At 44.6% G+C, this 19,562-nt stretch overlaps 1 long non-coding RNA gene across 1 annotated transcript; it reads right to left on the minus strand.

Moving 5' to 3' along the window:
- Window positions 1–3,757: 3,757 nt before the first annotated feature.
- LOC138769361 (uncharacterized) lies at window positions 3,758–15,295 on the minus strand. The gene is made up of 3 exons (XR_011359239.1): window positions 15,259–15,295; window positions 14,565–14,686; window positions 3,758–5,076 (listed from the first exon to the last, which is right to left on the minus strand). It is a non-coding gene; the product is annotated as an uncharacterized lncRNA (long non-coding RNA).
- Between the last annotated feature and the right edge of the window lie 4,267 nt (window positions 15,296–19,562).

Here is a 19,562-nt window from a genome sequence, read left to right on the forward strand (position 1 = left end):
AGGGGCAAAATGGCTTGAAGGAAAACAAATGAGAGAGAAGGCCAGCAATTGCCCTCTTATGAAGCCTTTGCACTGGGGTCATTATAATGCTCTCTTAAAGAGTGGGCTGCGCTATGGCCACCAATATCCTCTCCCTCAGAATTGTCCAATATAGATATTATTATTATTCTTACATCCCTGGTTTATTAATACACAGTAATTATCAGCTTAATTCTAGTGACTGCACATAGCAAGAAATGCGGTGGCGCTATATAAATCAATGTCATTACGAATATTATCCGAAATGGGTTTTTTTGCCCCTTCGCGTCTGATTCACGGAAATCAATTCCGGAGACAAATAATAAAACTAATTCTCTCAATTATTTTTGCATTAACTTCCTACGTAGAATTACGATATTTCATTTACTAAAGGCAGAAAGCTCCTCTCCGTATTGATTCCCCCGCTGCCTCCGGCATCTATAAACCCTGCAGGCCACCACTTAGGGAACTTTTTTCCCTCCATATGGTTTCAAGCCTCCGTGTTCCTGAGAATCCTTGCCTTAAACAAGGAAGACATCTGGGGACAGAAGGTGAACAGCCGCACTCAATACTGTAATGTGCATGGCATCACAGCGAGGATGGGGGCTCAGCGGCCGACTCCATCACCTTGGAAACAGCAGCCTGGATGAGAAGAAGAAAACAAATGAGGGGGGTCCCTAAAGTGAAGTGGCTGCTCTCACCCTCCTCCCCTTGTTATTTATTTTACAGAGCTGAAAGCCGTGCTTCATTGAGCCCATTGTGAGTTTATTATCCTCGACAATGGTGAAAAAGGGCATTGTGCCCAGCTGGTGCACTGACTTATGGCTACGGCTGATGCAAGGTGTTCTCTGGGCCCGGCAGAAAATGATCATAAACTAGTGAGAGGTCATTGCAAATACAATGAATTGGGGGTGATATAAAAATCTATCACTGGCATTTCCTCATTTACATGGAATGGGCCGTGTGATAAATCAGAAAGAGGTGAGAACCGTCTCGGGGAGAAATGCCTATATATCTTTTATCTTTTTTTTTTCTTGCTGCAGTTGCATCTGCATTTTCACTATTCAATAAGAAGATTAGAAAAGACAGGCATGAAACCGGGATGTCATTGCGGCGCCCGAGGGGTTTCCACGACTTAAGATTATTTATGTTATTTATTCGATGAGAAAGTTGGCACTTGTCTTGTTGTGGAGGGATTTTAGACACCTGAAATACAATGAAACCGATTTAGTGAATGATGAAAAATAAGGTTAAAAAGTTATCTAGTTTTATGGTAAGAAAGATTGATCAATGTATATTAAAAGTTTTGGCCATTGCCATTTTTAGAGTCTATCCAGAAGTAGAAAACCTGTGCAACCCTGATACTGCTCACAGCTCAAGGGTTGTTATAGTTGTATCCAAACTTGACAATACCTTTGGCGCTACATTAGCAGCCCTACCATCTCTCCTGAATTCAGAGTGTGCTACGATGTATAGTTATGTTCCCACTTTAGGAAAATATCGAGGAAGGCGGGCGTCTTGTAACATAGACAGCCACTAATAATGAACATGGTCATCATTATTAGCCACCGTTTATTGAGGTCTATCTGTGGTCAAAAAATTTAGTTTCTATGATATTCTGGTGTCCACTGGGACCAAACTATCCTGGGTCCTGGACCCCACAACCAGTCCTTGTCTGTATTTTTCGGGTGTCTATATCTATTTAACAAGACAGCTGCCTTCCCTGATATTTTCCAAAGTGGAATTATAGCCTCCAAGTGTAGTTATAATGTATTAGTCTGGGATCATGCTGTTAGCTACAATGTATCAGGGTAGTTATAATGTATTAGGATCCTATTCCATTAAGCCATTTTTCGTCAATTAACAGTAAACGATCTCAAACGAATCTATAGCGAATTACCTTATTTTTACGTTGTGTGAACAAAGCCTAAGGCTACATTCACACGACCATAGGGCTGTCTGCAGTGTCGGACTGGCCCACCATAGGACCGGAGGATCCTCCGGTGGGTCCCCAGCTTTAGAACCTTCACAAACACTGACTGACATGTAAGTTCTCATTTGTTCTTCATTGATGGGCCCCCAGGATCATTTCCTCTGGTGGGCCCCAGATACCCCAGTCCGACACTGTCTGTCTGTAGCCACAGATCTGTAACTATGGTCAACATTATGGATCCATAGCAGTCCACAATTAGATGGACCCATTCATTGGTGAATGGTCATATGTGCTGCAATTGTGGTTCGTACTAGGCCCTCTCAGTATTTTTTGTGGCACAGATCACAGCCCCTTGACACCTAGAAAAGTGTGAATAAGGCCATTCAAATGGATAGGTCCATAGTCTGTCCACAAATGCAGACAGAAATTACATGTGAATGTAGTCATCCGTGAACTAGGGCTCATGAAGTGTCCAAAAACATTGACAAATTATACTCACCTTTTAATATGTGGTATCTAATAAGGGGTTTGATTGGCAAATGCAACCTGGATCTATGACCGTCTTATACTACAACCAACAAATGGACATAAAAGGGGGAGTATATCAGAAATATGCAACATGTATGGAGTATAAAGAAACTTCCTAAATATCTCTGTTCCTGCACATAAAGTATTATTGGCATTTGTATTATTTCGCAGTAAATGTGCACATTGTAAACCTTTTCAGTAAAATTTCCTTTTTTTATTGTGAAGAACGTCACACCACTTATTCATATTCGTATTCATATCTTCTAAGTTGTCCATAGACAGTTAAGGCCCTATTACATGGGCTAATGCTGAGGAGGAAGAGAGGGGGACCTGTCAGGTTGGCACTTGCTTGCTCCTCGTTCCTCGCTATTACACGCACCAACAGCGAGAGTGGGGTGGGGGCGGGGGGACTCCTTGGGAACTTCTGCTGCCATCGTTCCTATTGCGGACCGTCGCTATCACTGAATTTTTTTTTCAACTTGTCGAAAGACAATAATCTGCCGGCATTGTGCATGTCGGCTGATTGTTGCCTTTTAACACTGTCTATTACATCAAGTGATTAGCGGCTGTAACGGACGATAATCGACCAAATACAAATGATAATTGCGGTTCAGGGAAGAAACAGAGTGCTGCACCTCACACCTCACACCTCACAAATGATAATTGCTTGGTGTAATCCCAGTGTAGCCATAATGTTCTAGGATAAAGGCAAAATTGTTCAAAAGCAGCATTGACTTTACATGTGAATGATCATTTCCAACGTTAAATATGTATTTCAAATATATATAACAATACAAAGAAGATAGCTATACTTAAACCATGAATAACTAATTTTTAATTCCAATCCAACACCACTAATAGAAACTCTCTCCAGATGTTTCCAACAAGCAGAGATTTTGAAAAAAAAAAATTTAAAGTAATGTATATAAGGAAGCAATATAACTTTTCATTATATTTTTTTGTACATAAGACTGGACAACCACAAACAGATCTGATTCTTGCTCTGACAAATGTAATAAACGTCACTTTAGAAGCCTGACCATGAGTGTGGGGAATCATGGTGCAAAACTGAGCAGCCAAGTTGCACCATGATGCTGTATGTTTATTAGAGATGAGCGGAACTTTCGGACTTTCGGTCCAAAAGCCGCTCACTCCAGTGCGATGCCTGCGATCCCGGGTACATAGTTGCGCTCCAGGGAATCTGCGGCCGGGATCTTCCAGGAAATTCAAGTTACATTCCCTGGGAATCCAGGGAATGTATCTTGAATTCCCTGGAAGATCCGGCCCGCAGATTCCCGGAATCGCAACTATGAACCCGGGATCGCGGGCATCGCAGGCATACTAATTGAGCGAAGATGCCGTCGGACCAAAACTCCAACGGTTCGCTTTATACAAGCCATTTACTTATAAAATCATGCGGCCATAGGATCATGTCATCCTAACATACGAAGATCTACACCAAGACTGTTCTATTGGTTCTCAATCTTTGGCTGTTCAGGCATGATGGGAATTGTAGCTTTGCAACAACTGGAGGACCGGAGGTTCCCCATCCATGTATGATGGTGTAAAGCCGACCCCAACTCCACACTGAAAATTTTGCAAAAATGACAGGCCATTACAGTGACATGGTAACAATCCAACTCCCTGTCCAATCACCATATCCGGCAGGAAATCCCCCGACACATATGGAAAACATATCCATAGATCCCAATGCATCCAGCAGAGGGAAAAAAATTACTTTTTTTTTTTTTTCCCTTTTTTCCAATGGTTTTGTCCGGGGACTTCTATTTATTTGCTGAATGAAATAACACGGATCTCTATGCAATTCAATGGGGCAGTATCTAGTAACAAAAAAAAATGAATAGCACATAGTATACATTTGTTTTTAACATGAGAGTCTAGTGGCATCTGCCATAGTTATATAGCAAAGGTTGAGGAACTCCCAACATATTCTGAAAAGAGTTTTACTATGAAGCTCTATGAGGGTTATAAGGGGAAAGGTGTGTACCGAGAAGGCAGTAATATGCTGGGACTCAGCATATAGGAGACAATGAATACCAGGTGCAGGCATCTGGTATGGTACAAGCTACTTCCAACACATACAGAATCAGCAGGAATTGACAAGTCATCTTTACATGTTGTTAATTTTCAACCTCCATTTCTGCTGATTCCACTGACTCAGAAGATGCACAGCAAGTGGGGTCTATGAAGTTTACTTTTATTGTTGCCCCGCTTGTAGTCTCTTCATACTGTTCACAGATGTGTCCCATTCTTCACCATCCCGAGGGGCACTGGACAACACCGGCAGAGTTGAAGCAAGCAGAACCAACATAGCGGACAAAGGGGTGAAACCATCAAGTATCCTGCTTCAGCTTCAACTCATTGACATCAATGAGGTGATCCGGCACTATCTGACAAAGGAAAGCTGCAAGCAAAGGCCAAGGGTCACTCATTCCCTCCATTGTCCACTACGGAGCCTGCACACTCCTTCTTTTAACATCCACTCTGTCCTTGCTTTAAAAAGAGGCAAATGGAAAGAAAGAAGTTCCAACAGCAGGGTCAGGACCGTAGCTTTTGTGACATCCATAGATGGTTAACTAGAAAGCAAGAGAAAAGTGTATCTATAGAGTGAATGAGGCTGTCCTTCTGTCAAATTATTGCAGGACTAATGGCTGCCCTGACCCCCAGGATGAAGTGAACATCTTCCCCTTAATATACATACATGCCCTATCCTATTGTATCTACTGCCAAGATGAACCAACATAGCCCATTAGTAGTCACCTTGGAGCCAAATGTCAAACCTATAAATAAAGTGGAGATTGTACTTAATGCTGTGATTGATTGGATTCTGCCACTTCATTTACTTGACGTTTTTGGGAGTTTTGAGACATATACAGAGCAACCGAGTTAGTAAATGTGGAGGGACACAAGGTAACTAAGGCAGCCCATACACATTAAAAGCTGGGTTCACACTACGTATATTTGAGGCTGTATGTTTGAGGCTGTATAGCAACCAAAACAAGGAGTGGATTGAAAACACAGAAAGGCTATGTTCACATAATGTTGTAATTGAGTGGATGGCCGCCATATAATGGCAAATATTTGCTGTTATTTTAAAACAACGGCTGTTATATTGAAATAATGGAAGTTATTTACCGTTATATGGCGGCCATCCACTCAATTTCAACATTGTGTGAACAGATCCTTTCTGGGTTTTCAATCCACTCCTGGTTTTGGTTGCTATGAGGACCTGACATGAGGACCAAATACAGCCTGAAATATACATAGTGTGAACCCAGCCTAAAGCTGATGAAAATGGATGATTTCACCCAAAATGATCATTCGTAGATTGAAATGCAATAAACAAATGATTGTTTTACCCAACTGATGGCTGATGATGTCTTTGTAGGAAAGGAAACCGGCCATGTTTGAAACACTTCATAGTTAGATGAGCTGAACAATCTTTTGGACGTTCTTAGAATATTCCCAGAAAGATCATTCATGCTTCATCCAGTGTTATTGGTCATGTATGGTCAGTTTTAAAAACTGTAATGGTCAATATGGACTAAAATGATTGTTCATTAGATGATCATCAACATTTGTGAAACCATCAACTTAGGGTGTTATTACACGGGCCGATGGGGGCCCGATAATAACTGTACACGAGCACCAATCTGCTAGATCGGGGATCGTTTACTGGGACTATTACACGGCCCGATTATCGTTTAACAAGGGCTGTAGGGACATCGTTACCGATGTCCTTGCAGCCCTTGCTTAAACTTTATACATTACCTATCCAGGCTGCAGGGCGGGACCCGGGGAGGAGAAGACCACAAGAGGAGCCCTGCAGCCTGGATAGGTAATGTATATCGTCAGCCGCCGGCCGTGCACCGCTATAACACGTAGTGATGTGCGGTCGGCGCCCGACAATTTTAGGTTCAAACCTACACCAACGATCAGCCGATGATCGTTGCCATCGGCTGATCGTTGTATTTATTACACGAGCGATTCGGCCGATTATCGTTCCGTGTAATAGTACCCTTTCTTTTGTCTAATGTGCATGACTATCTTTATGGACCTATACACCTTCAATAACTTAACCTCAAAAAGAATTATCACAGAATGAAAAAGCTTCAAAGAAGGCGGATAGCCGAAACGTGCGTCGGGGTGGGGGCCGCCGGTGGACATCACACTTCATTTGTACATTGGTAATATACCTCTATTGATAGTAGCACTTTATATTTATTGTTATACCAGTTTATATACAGAATAGACAGAATACAGCTAGCACTGTGACAGCTTTTACACCCTATGTAGTCCACCTGCATTTCCCCCTACTTTCATGTTCGTTGTCGTTGTGGTTTTTTAACATTTTTCCAGTCACAATTCATTGTTTCTTGCCTTTTGTTATTTTCATGTATGTTCTTGATTAATAAAGCTTTTTCATTCTGTGATAATTCTTTTTGAGGTTCAGTTTTCTTTCTTTCGGTTGATTAGTATACGACTAGAATCCTATACTCGCATTGTATATTTAATATCTAGTCCCCCATCTATTGCACAAGACAATGAATGTCATAGACTGAGGGAGATTTGTCCAATTTAATCTTGGTATACCTTCAATAACTTGTCAACTGAAGGATTGTTCATCATCAACATCATCTGTAAGTGGAGAAACAGGAGGCCCCCCTACATTTCACCTTGGTGATTGAACCTTGTGCCAGTGGCGGGTTCAGCCAACATTAGTATAAACTGTATGGGGAAGTCTAAAAAGATGGACAAACCCACTACCGTCAGTTTGGTGTATGGGGACGTCCCAATTCCCTGCCGAAGAAAATGTTGGTGGAGAGGAGGGTACGGGGTGCTGGATTTTTGCTTCCAGACCTTTTAATTTTGGAAGGGATATCTAAGCTCCAGAGCTATCTGTCAGCAGCTGTCCCCCCACTACCCATAGAGGAAACCTGAATGTGTAAGGGGAGATAGAGAGAGATAAAGGTTGGTTAATAAATGTTCTGTGGAAAGTTATTGAAAAATGTATGGCCAGCTTAAAGGTGACCATATACAATAGGTAGAAGTAGGTTAAAGGGGCTGTTGGGAAAATAGAAAAAATATATATACTTATGTACCCTGGTCTCCTACATTTTTACTGTTTGGTGGCGTCCAGTGCCCCGGTTTTCCTCTTCATCCTGCTTCAGGAACGTGCGCTTGGGAACAGGACCTGCCACTTTAACCAATCACTGGCCACAGCAGTGTGAGTGATTGCTCTCAAGCCCTTGTCTCAGAAGCATGAAGAAGACAGAAGACTGCCGGATCAAACAGAGGTGTACGGGAGTGGAGGGGGACCAGGCTAGGTAAGTATATAAGGGTTAGCCATTTTTAGGCTGCTTTGGTAACAGGTTATCTCTCAGAGAACAAAAGAAATCAGATGGTTGAAATAATATAGGGGCCTTTTAGCCCTATATAATACATATTCTCTAAGGCTCCTCTCACCCTAACTTATTTAGTATCTGTGTTACATCCATATACTGTGCTAATAACAAACTACGGGCATGTTCAGGGCATACATTATGTTTTCTACCAGTAAATATACTAGCCCTGATCCTAGAAGGTTAGTTCGCCCTTTTTTGTATATATAGACGGCAGCCAACATCCCCGCTGGGGATAATTGTAGCTAGCCTGTGGCTGTGCCATGGTTTTGGGGATTAACATTAAAATAAAGCAGGGAGAGGGCTGACAGGAGCCAGGAAGGTATTTCCTATTTAAGAGCTGCTCAGGATTATCCGTCTGTTTTCCTGTCACTGTTAACCCCTTATTTCCAGAAAAAGAATTTACAAGAAATTGACTCTGTACATCGTCTTGTGGTACGTGTTCTTGTGAAATTGGTGCCCTTAACAATGAATTATTACTAATAATTTGGTCTATTCAGATACAGAGTACTTGAAATTCATTTTATTATTGCACCTATAGTTGCTCTTCTGCATATATAGTTACATTTCATATGCAGTATATGTTTGCATTACAGTGACATATCCTGTAGGATATTGGTAGGTGGTGAATTTGTAGGTCTCAATGTACCATAGGAATCGCAAAGCTCGTCACTGAAGGGGTTTCACTCACATATATTCATTCTCCACACATAGGGGGACATTTATTAAGTCCGGCGTTTTTTACGCCGGACTTATAAATGTCCCCGCATCTCCGGCGCTACGGAGATTTATGTAGAGGCGGACTGCCTCTACATAAATCCTGTGCACGTCGGTGCGCACAGCCGAAAACCTATGCCACCTGAAAGGTGGAGTAGGTTTTCGGCGTATCTTTTGGTGTAAAAAATGATAAATCCTGCGGACTCTGAGTCCGCACCCCCAGTTCCGCCCCCTCCACACCCCCTCCCCGCCCCCCCTGGCGTACTCGGTGGAAAGGGGCGATTTGCGAATATTTTATTCGCAAATGGCCGTTTTGCGAATAAAATATTTGCAAATCGCCCATTTCCGCCGAAAAATACGCATTTTGGTGATGATACATGTCGCCCATAGACTTTAGCCAAACTTCTACTATCTAAGAAAACATGGAAAATTTGCAGAATTTCTTTCATGTGAGTAGAAACAGAGCTTTTTCTGCTATTAATGATATCTAGTGTGCACAACTAGACATGCAAATTTTTTTTTTTGGCCGCAGTTCAACAATGGCCGTAGTGTATACTGTCTGTATAGTGCAGATGTATTAATTTAATTAACAACGGACGTTCTTTTGACTGAAAGTTGACACTACATTCTCACAGTGGAATTAAAATCCATTGTGATAATGCAGGGCTGTAGACTCTAAGGGCCAGTTCACACTGAGTAAATTTGGTGGAATTCCGTGGCGGACCTCTCCGTCTGCCTCAGTGTCAAACGGCGTCTATATGGGAGGGCTCGTACGCCTCTGCTCTCCACTCTGAGAATTGACATGTCAATTCTTTGAGCGGAGAGCGGAGGTGTGCGAGCCCTCCAATAGAGTCTCCGTTTGACACAGGCAGGTGGAATACCGTGGTGGAGAGCTTCGCCGCTGAATTCGTACAAATTTACTCTGTGTGAACTGGCCCTTATGGTAACGAGTATCACAGCAGATTTGCTGCGATATGCACAGCATGATATCTGTTGCAAACCTGTTACGGGTGAATCTATCTTTACGGTTCACACACAGAGGCACAAGCACTAAGCGACACTGGTTGAACAGTTTATATATACTATGCCTTAAAGGGGTTATCCAGCGAAAATCTTTTTCTTTGAAATCAACTGGTGTCAGAAAGTTATATAGATTTGTAACTTACTTCTATTAAAAAATCATAAGTCTTCCCATACTTATTTGCTGCTGCATGTTATGCAGGAAATGTTTTATTTTCAGTTTGACACAGTGCTCTCTGCTGACATCTCTGGCTGAGATAGGAACTGTCCAGAGTGGCAGCAGAGAGCACTGTGTCAGACTGAAAATAAAACATTTCCTGCATGATATACAGCAGCTAATAAGTATGGGAAGACTTGAGATTTTTAAATAAAAGTAAATTACACATCTGTATTACTTTCTGACACCAGTTGATTTGAAAGAAAAATATGTTTGCTGGATAACCCCCTTTAACTCTGCATGGCCCTGTAATATATCAAAGGACTAACTACAGTCCCTGGGCACCCACTCTATCCGCCTGTGTGCCCCCCACTGTCAAACAACGGCCTCTGTTTTACATGTTCTATTGGAATTGCGGGCCCTCTGGGATCACAGCCATACATTGTGTGCACAGAGGGTTAACTACAGCCATTTTTCGCCCGCAGTGAACAACGTAGTGCACGCTGTTCCATTGTTCTATTGACCGCTTCTGTGCAGCGACAGAAATTGATGGCAATTTTACCAGAGAACTATGGCCGTAGTTTTCCTGATTTTTTACGCTGTGTGGACATAGCTCATTAGCGCAAAAGTGAAAGTTGCTAAAAGAGTCAATTTATCTAGAAAAATGAATTGCACTATTTTAGGGCACTGGATTTTTATGGTACATTTACCCTTTGGCAGGTGTGCCTGTGTATGCCGCTAGCATTATTGCTATTGTTTTTCCGTAACCCCAAAGTTTGTTGATCACTGATATTCTTCCTTACAATTTCCCAAGTGTATCTTATAACCGGAGCTGAGATTGACTTATGTCCGATCAGAGATGGTCTTTTCCATTTGTGACTCTAAATTAAATTGCCCCCTCTCCATTGCTTCTTATGCTTTATAGAGAGAAAGGCATGGCTTTCCCCCTCTGATGGATTTAAGCTCCTCTTGCATTGAAGCGTCAAAGCATTAGAAACAGTATCTTTTCATTCTTAGCTTGGAAGGACACGGCGCTCTCTGTTCTCTGTGGAGAAAAAGTTCTCACACAGAATGACCTGCCGCGCTCTCCAAAAAAAAAAAAAAAAGTGCCTCTCCATTAAAAGTTTCCTATTGAAGCCGGTGAATGAAAATTGTGCCATGGAATTCAGTCTCTGTGAATGGCCGGGGTCTTCATGAAATGTGAAGGGTCCAATAGATTTCCCACAATATTTGTACACCTCCTTTTGTAAGGATTTTTCTCTCCATTGAAGCAGAAATCGTTAACACATCCGCTGCAAGGCATCGTTCTGCCGCTCATTAAAGGGGCGGAGAGGGAGGAAAGGGAGGCAGCGGGGGGAGCCCCTCCACAATGCTGGGCTGAAGGGTTCTCATGTATTTATAAGAGGAATTATAGGAGATATAATGACCACCTGCTTATATTCATTCTCCATGCAACATACACAGTCTAGCTGTCACACCGAACAATTTCCATGAATTTTAAGAGATTACCGGCAGCAGAGAAGCTCCTGGAATAGAACAAATGTGGGCGGACACTACAAAATAAAATTTCTACTATAAACAGAGCCGATTCACATTGTTAATTGGAGACAAACAGGCATGACCATATGTCCGCAAATAGCGATTTTGAAAGTCTTTAGAGTCAAGTAAAAGCATACAGATGCCGGTATAGGCCTGGGTAATGAAAGGGCCATTGCCAAGTGGGTGTTTTAGTCCCCCTGACTTTGCACGGGTCTGGTATTCATGCCAGTCATCTTCCCATTCGGGCTGTTTTAAACTAAGGTATGGAAATACCAGCAAAATATGGACATACCAATACCATCAGTATGTCATCAGTATTCCACATTTCTGTACTGTAAATACTGATGGGCATCTAGACAAGACAATAAAATTACACTTTGCAAAAACTGATGCAATATGGAAAAAAAGTGGGATGAAATATGGGTAGAATACAGATGAAATACAGATGCATCCATAGGCTATGTTCACACAACGTAAGTGTCACATTAATCACGGCCGTTGTTGCCGATTTGCAACAACGTCCGTGATTAATATGATACTTACATTGTGCTGCCGTCTATGGAATCACGTCCGGAGTGTATTCACATAGTATACACTCTGGCCGGGTTCGCTAGCAGCCACACACAAAACTGACACAGAGAACCTGTCAGTTCACACAATGTAGCGTGCGGCTCTGGCTTCACGCTCCATTGTGTGCAGTGGGGAATTCAGATGCAGGCGCACACGGATGCGCCTGCATTCGAATTCAGCAGAAGTGAAGATCATACGGCTGGTACTGCAGTACTGGCCGGGATGATCTTCAGTAACACCGGCCGTTCTGTGACCTGGCCAGATCACAGAACGGCCTATGTTATACATAGTGTGAACATGGCCATAGACTGTAAAGGGTGTTTTCCATTTGTAAAAAGGGCGAAGTTCCTGATATGACTGCTCTTTACTTCAGGATGCAAAACCTACTTTTTAGAGGTAGAACAGCTATCCTGGCTTGGTTGAGTGCTGAGAAGTAGAGTGCAGCGGAGCAGAGAGGAGGATGTCGAGAGAGTCCCAACCCAATGTAGTACTGTGCTCTGCCGGAACTTTAGAAGAAGTAGAATACGTGAGAGTAGAGAGATCACTTGTGCCCATGTTTTGACCTTTGTCTTCGCACCACCTATTGCCCACCAGTGTCAGGTGACCCATCCAAGAGGGTGACACAAGCCCCAGACCTTGTTACCTGGGTTGAGCAGAATGGCCAAGGTTTCCTGGTTACACCCGCGATGCAAGATAGAGTACGTAGGCTTCTAGAATCTTTGCTCTATCCGGATCAGTTCCTCTTTCTTCAGGATACTGTCCTGCGCCTTTAGACTTGTTCATGGCATGGGTTGGGATGATCCCTGACTTGTCCTCTCTGAGAGTGTTTAGCACTACATAGTGTGTAGAAGTGCTGCTTTCAAAAAAAGAGTGCACTTGCTTCCCATGTGTGTCACTACCACACCTCAGACTACACTGGACTTTGTCTCTAACAGGGGACCTGGCATAAGCCAGGGCCCAACATAACTACTGTAGGGACCGTTCTGGCTTGCGTCCTCTGTACAGGAACCAGACTAAGACTCCCTAACACTTCCTCTCCCCATGTGACTACCTTCTACAGGGTATGTAATACCTGCTGTGAGTGGGTGAGAAGAGAATGCAGAGAAGGAAAAAGAAAAGAGATAGGTAGAGAAGAGGAAAGAGCTCTAATTGGTGCACAAATTACAACAATAATAACCCCTTGAGTACTACAGCTGTGCAATACTTAAGCATACAATATACATACTAGCGACATCTAGTGGCAAAACTTAGGTTTGACTGCATCACCACTTTTACAAGCACAAGTACACATGTATACATCAGCAACACCCGTGGTGGGACACCGCACAGAGAGGCTTTCCCAAGCTCCTTACGTCCACCAGGTTGTAACAGCTCCTTACTCCCCTCTCCCCATATCTGACTCTGCTTCAGACTCTCTTCCAGGTGTCAATCTTGCAGTGAGGGGGGTGAAGGGGCATTTCAGATTGCAGCTATTCAGGAGCTTGGGAAAGGCTCTTTGACTCTTTGTACCAGAGATAAAAAGCATTTTCTACATCCTAGAAGCGCAGATGTCAAAGCTACTGTGTGTCTCCTTCACCTAACAGCATCTAATAGTGTCAGCAGTTTGGAAAGTGAATTGCAGTTGACAGATTCCTTTTGGGGCTATGTTCACACTACATATATGTCCGGCCGCATATTTTCGCGGCCGGACATATACGTGTTAAACTCCAGCCGGGGATTTCCGTAAGTTGCGGCCGGCTACGTACGGACTGCGAACTTACGCCCGCAGTCTACTTACGCTTCCCGAGCGCCCTACGTAGCGATCTGACAGCAGTCTTTTACTTGAATATCTTCGCCTAGCCCGGGACACCCCACAGAACCTTTTGGATCGGCAAAGAAAAGTGGAAAAATGAAGAAATCACCACTACGTACGGGACCGCATGTTACGCTACGGGCGTAAGTTATGGCATTTTCGTCCTCAAACAATGGTCTGGTTCATTTTTTACGGCGCCGCGTACAATCCTGGCGTAAGTTCGTACGTAGTGTGAACATAGCCTAAGGGTGCCTTCACAGCTACTGGATCTCGCTGCGGATCCAGTGCCATTCATGCCTATGAGAGCACATACTCGCAGCGGGATTGACATCCCGCTTTGAGTATGTGTGTTAACCCCCGCAGCCCGCCGCTGAGAGCATACATTACCTGCTTGGCGACACGGCTGCATGTCAGGCTCCTGGCTCCAGTCCCGCTCAGCCAATCAGTGCAGGGCAGCACTGATTGGCTGAGCAGGACCGGAGACGGGAGCATCGCCAAGCAGGTAATCTATGCTCTTGGCTGCGGGCGGTTAACGCACATACTCACAGCGGGATGTCAATGTGCTCTCATAGGCATGTATGGCACTGGATCCGCAGTGGATTTCGCTGTGGATCCGGTAGGTGAGTAGGCACCCTAAAGTACGTCTGGGAACCGTACTTTACCCTGTGAGCACAGACTATTTTTAAGTAGACCTATCAATTATTTTGTGCAGCCACAGTGTACATTGGCCATAGTGTATACACTACAGCCATTGTCCCATTCACTGCGAAGTTCCTGGGCGCTGTTACTAAATAACGGCCGTTGTTGCAACCTGCAATAACGGTCATTGTTTTCCTACCAAATACAGTGTGTGAACATGGACTTAACTGTTTCAGAGCTCCCTACATCCTAATGATACATGATGTGGAAGTTCCAATAACCTTTTCAGTTGCACCCGTCCATAAATCCTGTGCACGGAATAAGGCTTAAGGCTTTTTGGGGTCTTACAGCTGAGGAGAAAAAAAAAACATAAAAAAATGAGAATAGCTGTGGTTGGAAGATGATAATGTAATATGTATGTGCAGTGTCAGTGTATACTGGAGTTCTGTCATTGTATTCATGAGCCAGACTCATGCTTCAGGGTAGGGAGAGGGAGGGGACACAGAAAAGGGGAATTCATTTTGTGACATTGAATACACCAACATATTGCCTGGATACCAATAAAGCCTAGCACCTGTGGTTGCTTGGATACCATTGAGCCTAGTACCTGTGGTTGCCTGGATACCATTGAGGCCTTGTACCCACCAACCTTACCATATTATAAAGGCCTCAGTCATACTAAGGATTCATGGATACCTGTGAAGTTTAGTACCTGTGGTTTTCTGATTACCAGTGGTGCCTAGTACCTGTGGTTGCCTGGATACCATTGAAGCCTTGTACCTGGCACACTCTCCATCTTATATAAACCTTAGTCATACTGAGGATTCCTGGATCCTGTGAATCTTAGTACCTGTAGTTGCCTGGATACCAATAAAGAAAACCCAGTATCTGTGGTTGTCTGGATACCAATAAAGCCCAGTACCTGTTGTTTTCTGGATACCTGTGAAGCTTAGTACCTGTGGTTGCCTGGATACCAGTGATGCCCAATACCTGTGGTTGCCTGGATACCAATAAAGCCTAGGACCTGTGGTTGCCTGGATACCATTGAGGCCTAGCTCCTGTTGTTGCCTGGATACCTGTGAAGCTTTGAACCTGTGGTTGCCGTGATGCCGGTGATGCCTAGTACCTATGGTTGCCAGGATACCATTGAGGCCTAGCACCTCCTGTTGCCTGGATACCTGTGAAGCTTTGTACCTGTGGTTGCCTGGATACCAGTGATGCCTAGTACCTGTGGTTGCCTGGATACCAGTGATGCCATCTCATAAAGACCTTAGTCATACTGAGGATTCCTGGTGCTGTGAATCTTAGTACCTGTTGTTTTCTGGATACCTGTGAAGCTTAGTACCTGTGGTTGCCTGGATACCAGTGATGCCCAATACCTGTGGTTGCCTGGATACCTGTGGTTGCCTGGATACCAATAAAGCCTAGGACCTTTGGTTGCCTGGATACCATTGAGGCCTAGATCCTGTTGTTGCTTGGATACCTGTGAAGCTTTGAACCTGTGGTTGCCGTGATACCGGTGATGTCTAGTACCTATGGTTTCCTGGATACCATTGAGGCCTCGCACCTCCTGTTGCCTGGATACCTGTGAAGCTTTGTACCTGTGGTTGCCTGGATACCAGTGATGCCTAGTACCTGTGGTTGCCTGGATACCTGTGAAGCTTTGTACCTATGGTTGCCTGGATACCAGTGATGCCCAGTACCTGTGGTTGCTTGGATACCAGTGATGCCTAGTACCTGTGGTTGCCTGGATACCAGTAATGCCTAGTACCTGTGGTTGCCTGGGTACCAAAAAAGAAAGCCTTGGATCTATGGTTGCCTGGATACCAACAAAGCCTAGCACCTGTGGTTGCCTGGATACCAATAAAGCCTAGTAGTTGAAAAGTAAAGGTAAGTGATGGTCCCAGCACTCCAAAAATTCCTAGTGTGTAACTATTATTTGTTATTAGCGACATGTCAGAAGCGCATATCAGTGGGGGTCCGGGTGCTGAGACCCCCACCGATCGCTAGAATGAAGGGGCAGAAGCGCTCAGCAGAGCACACTCTGCCCCTTTATCTCTGCTATAACTGCAGTCTACTGAATTGTCCGGCCAGAAGTTCCATAGGCTCCCATTATAATTGTGTAGACTGTAGAGTGTGCTGCTGAGCGCTTCTTACCCTTCATTCTAGCGATTGGCGGGGGTCTACGCACTTCTGACATATCGCTATGACAAGTCACAAGTCCATTGGGGATTCTTGTATCAAGTGCTTTTGTCTATTACCCACTCTAGGCCATTTGTGTAGGATTAAACATTAGGGATGAAATGTTGCCCTGCTACCAAGGAGCTAGATTTATTACCCTTTGTAAAGGGGTATTTCCCAAATCTCAACCCCTGGCCATCTCCGTATCGGCCCATGGCTCCTTTATTTTGAATAGAGCCACGTCTACAGCATGGTACGACATTTTTGTAGGTTTTTTACGCAAGATGTCTGTGATCTGTGTATATTCTGGTGATTAACTGGTGGAGAAAGAATTGTGTGTATTGTTATTATTATTCAGCCATGTTTTATTATTGTCTTTTACTAAGGATTCCCTGGACTTGCACAAAACTAGATTATATGGTACCTGTGGTTGCCTGGACACCACTAAAGCCTAGACCCTGTGGGTGCTTGGATACCAATGAGGTCTAGTACCTATGGTTGCTTGGATACCATTGAGGTCTAGTACCTGTAGTTGCCTGGATACCAATGATACTAGGCATCACTGTTATCCAGTCAATCACAGGTACTAAGCTTCAAGGGTATCACAGAAGGCCTAGTACCTGTGGTTGCCCGGATACTAATAAAGAAAGCCTAGTACCTGTGTATGCCCAGAAACCAATAAAGCCTAGTACCTTTGGTTGCCTGGATACCAATAAAGCCTAGCACCTGTGGTTGCCTGGATACCAGGCTTAGTACTTGTGTGGTTGCCTCGATACCAGTGAAGCCTAATACCTGTGTGGTTGCTTGCATACCAGTGAAGCTTAGTCCCAGCGGTTGTCTGGATAACAGTGAAGCTGCCTGCTACTTGTGGTTGCCTGGGTCATGCCTTCCAACACTTATGGTCCTTTGTGTAAAAGATTATTATTAGTTATTATTACCAAAAATCACAAGAAAATCTGAATTGTTCAAAGGATCAAAGAATAGAAAATGTGACACTACTTCCAAAGAGTCCCACTCCAATCCAGGCTCCCAGCCTCCGCAGATGTTTAGTAATGAAGGGGTAGTGTTGTTCGGCTCTAGTGACAGCCATGTAAATATAGTGTAAATCAGGGGCATAACTACTACTGTAGCAGCCATAGCAGCTGCTATGGGGCCCACTGCATCAGAAGGCCCCATGGCCAGCTGCTGCAATACCCTGGGCTCCTTGAGCTGTAATCATTTGCAGCACAAGTTGGCCGAACGGGCCTCCCAGGATGTGGAAATGTCCCTTTAACTAAAAGCACTGCATTTATGACTACACTTCATGGCTTAGTGGTCAGTCGGGAGGGGGCCCAATAAAAAGTTTGTTATGGGGTCCAGCCATTTCTAGTAGTTACGCCACTAGTGTAACTCATTATACACAAGTAACGGCCTGTGTGTAGCACACCTGTGTATGGAGGTCGCACCCCTGCAATTATGGGAAATACAAATAGACATTTTTATAATCCAAATTGCATCAAATGATAGCATAATATACATATTGGTTAGGGACCAGATATATAGCTTCTGGGTAGTGCATTAAGTGCATTGATACATATTTATTTCCTTGGTCCAAAAGAGTGACATTTAAAGTGGAACTATCAGCCGGTTAGATGAATCTAATCTGCTGATAGCCCCCTACTTCTCACCAGGCGCAGAGGAGGAAGGCATGTCTTTCACCTTCGTCTTCTGTGTCGTTCCTGTGCTTTTAGCAATATAATCCTAGGTCCAGAGTGCCATTAAAGCACTGCCCCACCACCACAGTGAGAGCTGGGTTCTGGGGGCGGGCCAGTGCTCCAGGCCAAGGATTACACTGCTAAGAGCACAGGAATGAAGCTCTGGGGGCGGCGCTGTGCTCCTAACAGTGCTCCGGACCGAGGATTACACTGCTAATAGCACAGGAACAGCGCAAAGAAAGGTAACAGACATACCTTCCTCCTTGGCAAACACCTATATTCCTAGAAAATAGCATAAATAAACAACCTATATTTTACTGATACTCAGTATCGATTCAAGCACTTAACACCAATAGATATACTGTGTATCCAATCCAGTACCTACAAAAGTCACTCACAAATGAGATTTTGCAAATAACACAATTTTATTTATTCCATCACAAAAAGAACAAAAATTAAAATACAAGACCTTGGAGGTGGGAGACCCCACTACTGGGACTATCGTAGCTATGTATAGATCCAAAGTGTATGTGCATATTTGTAAACCTCATAACAGACCCATTCAGCATCAGTGCATATTATAGATAAAGTGCCAGTGCTCTATTGCCATGATATGCTGAACAAGAAAAAGATACAAAATATAGTATTGCACATGTCACCAGGTTACCCCAAACGTATGCTGTCCCAGTCCGCTGGCCTCCCACCTCACTCCAATGCAGTTGGACACAGTATATCTATTGGTGTTAAATACCGTCTACCTTGGCGCTGCTTATAGTTCCCCTTTAGGGTACAAACCCACTTGGCGGGTCTGCAGCGAGTCTCCTTGCTGCGTTTTTGCAGCGAGACTCGCTGCAGATCCCAGCCCTATACTTTCATTAGCAGAGAAACTCGCAGCAGGGATGTACATCCCTACTGCAATTTTGTCTGCAGCCCGCCCCATTAACCCCCTAGCCGCTGGACATTATACATTACCGGGTCCCCGTTCCTGCTTGCTTCGGGGCTCCCGATGTCTTCACGGCCCGCCCGGCCAATCAGTGCGCTGCGGCGGGGCAGCACACTGATTGGCCGGGCGGAACGTGCCAGGAGCCGCCGAAGCAAGCAGGAGCGGGGACCTGGTAATGTATATCCTGCCCGCCCCCCCTGCAGCCCCGATCGCCCCCGGCCGCATGATCGCCCCCCCGCACCCCCCGGCCGCATGATCGCCCCCCGCACCCCCCGGCCGTACGATCGCCCCCCGCAGCCCCCAGCCGCACGATCGCCCCCCGCAGCCCCCGGCCGCACAATCGCCCCCCCGCAGCCCGTGCGGCCGGGGGGTGCGGGGGGCGATCGTGCGGCCGGGGGGTGCGGGGGG

The sequence above is a fragment of the Dendropsophus ebraccatus genome, chromosome 12 (genome assembly GCF_027789765.1).
Source record: "Dendropsophus ebraccatus isolate aDenEbr1 chromosome 12, aDenEbr1.pat, whole genome shotgun sequence".
NCBI lineage: Eukaryota > Metazoa > Chordata > Amphibia > Anura > Hylidae > Dendropsophus > Dendropsophus ebraccatus.